The following is a 1,803-nucleotide window of genomic DNA, read 5'->3' as shown; positions in this document are numbered from 1 at the left end:
TTTATTTTATTGTAAAGTAACATTATTATTGTTAATTTAAACATTATTATTATTATTGTTAATTTAAATATTATTATTATTCACCAATGTTATTATTACTATTGTAGTTATAATTATTTACTATTATAATTCTTAGGCCCTAAACACTAAAATCCTAAACCTTAACGAGTAAACATTAAATCCTTAATCCTAAACCCTAAACAAACCCTAAAGAGTAAACACTAAGCCCTAAACCATTAATACTAAAGAGTAGACAATAAACCCTAAACCCTACGAGAAAACACTAAACCCTAAATCTCAAACCCTAAATCTTACACCCAAACCCAAACCATAATCGAGTATAAAGCTAAAGCTTCATTATAGATGTTAATTCCCCTAACCCTAAACCTTACATAGGTCAATATATTCTGTAGTTATATTTTATTTTATTATAATTTAAATAATACTATTGTTAATTTAAATATTATTATTATTATTATTATTATGGTAAATTGTTTACGTTATCAAAATTCAGATTAATGTAGGAGTTACTGTTAATTATAGTGACACAATCTATTTCATTCAGTAGTTATTAATTATATCATAATTGGTGTTTAACCATTTATTTGAAACAACGCTAGGATAGAATTCACCGTGTTATTATTGTTGTTGTTGTTGTTTTTTTTGTTTTTAATGTTTTCATGACTAACGCTTTTTCTCAGTATTTCACAAAATGAGAAACACCAGAACGAAAAAATTGTTTAATCTATTTACTCTATTACAGTTGTTTATATAGATTAGTCATAGCTTTACTTTTTCTTTTAATTTAAATTAGTGTTGATAGAAAATTTTAATTATTATACTCAATCCACTGCGCTTAGGACTGTCTGAACTATATGGTGAGTTTCATCCTGTCTGCTTAGACCTTTTTTTTTTTCGATCAAAGGGAGCCCATATAAACCAAAACAAAAAAACAACCACATCCAACTATTTTGACCTAAGTCTACAACGCAGAGTTAAAAAGGCAATGCAATGGAGGGAGTCTGTATACACTTGCCCCCCTTTCAACTACCTGTCTTTATCCACAATCTCCATCACCCAAAGAAGTATGCTTCAACGCTTTGCCTCCCACTAAGAAGTCTTTTAGATTCTCCCTTATTACGCTATTTTGCAGCTCTACCACCTACGATTGATTAGGTAACCCATGCCGCTTCATTCGTCCAATATCTCATAATCGTTGTGTTCTTCTCGTCTCCACGTCCATTTCATAGAGAATTGAAATAACAAAATCCTATACGACGTCTAATGGCTCCTTCTTAGTTTTTTTTTTCCATCAACAATAGCCATTTTTAGTTGCATGTTTGTTTGTATTCTTTCTATCTTTTTTACACTTCCAGCAAACTCTAATTGCACTGTTTCAAAGATTAAACGGATCTCTCCTTCCTTCTTTTTGTTATGACATTAGTAAACTCGAATTGTACTGTTTGAAAAAATAAAACGGGAACTCTCCTTCCTTATTTTTGTTACACTTTTAGTAGACTTTGAATTCCATTCTCATGCTTTTTGTATTAGGCGCACATGTCTTTCTCCAAAGGTAAGCAACCAGCAACAAGTGGTCAAAGTCACCACCAAGAAGACTGTCTATGTTTTTTAAAGCAAGAAATCAGGCCAAGCTTTTTCAAACTGGTAAGCCACAATCCCAAACCCTAATCTTCTCCAAAACTACTTTGGTATGACTTGCTAAGCTCTTTCACAACAAAATTAGATTTTCTTACAATGCTCAATATCTTAACCACAGTTGTACGCTGTTGAACAGTCCCTTCC

At 31.3% G+C, this 1,803-nt stretch overlaps 1 long non-coding RNA gene across 1 annotated transcript; it reads left to right on the top strand.

Moving 5' to 3' along the window:
• Positions 915 to 1,803, top strand: LOC110266569. Its single transcript, XR_002353985.1, has 3 exons — positions 915 to 1,176; positions 1,552 to 1,665; positions 1,778 to 1,803. It is a non-coding gene; the product is annotated as an uncharacterized LOC110266569 (long non-coding RNA).

Source organism: Arachis ipaensis, chromosome B09 (genome assembly GCF_000816755.2).
Source record: "Arachis ipaensis cultivar K30076 chromosome B09, Araip1.1, whole genome shotgun sequence".
NCBI lineage: Eukaryota > Viridiplantae > Streptophyta > Magnoliopsida > Fabales > Fabaceae > Arachis > Arachis ipaensis.
Note: the sequence above shows the minus strand (reverse complement) of the source record. Positions and strands in the feature narration are given on the sequence as shown.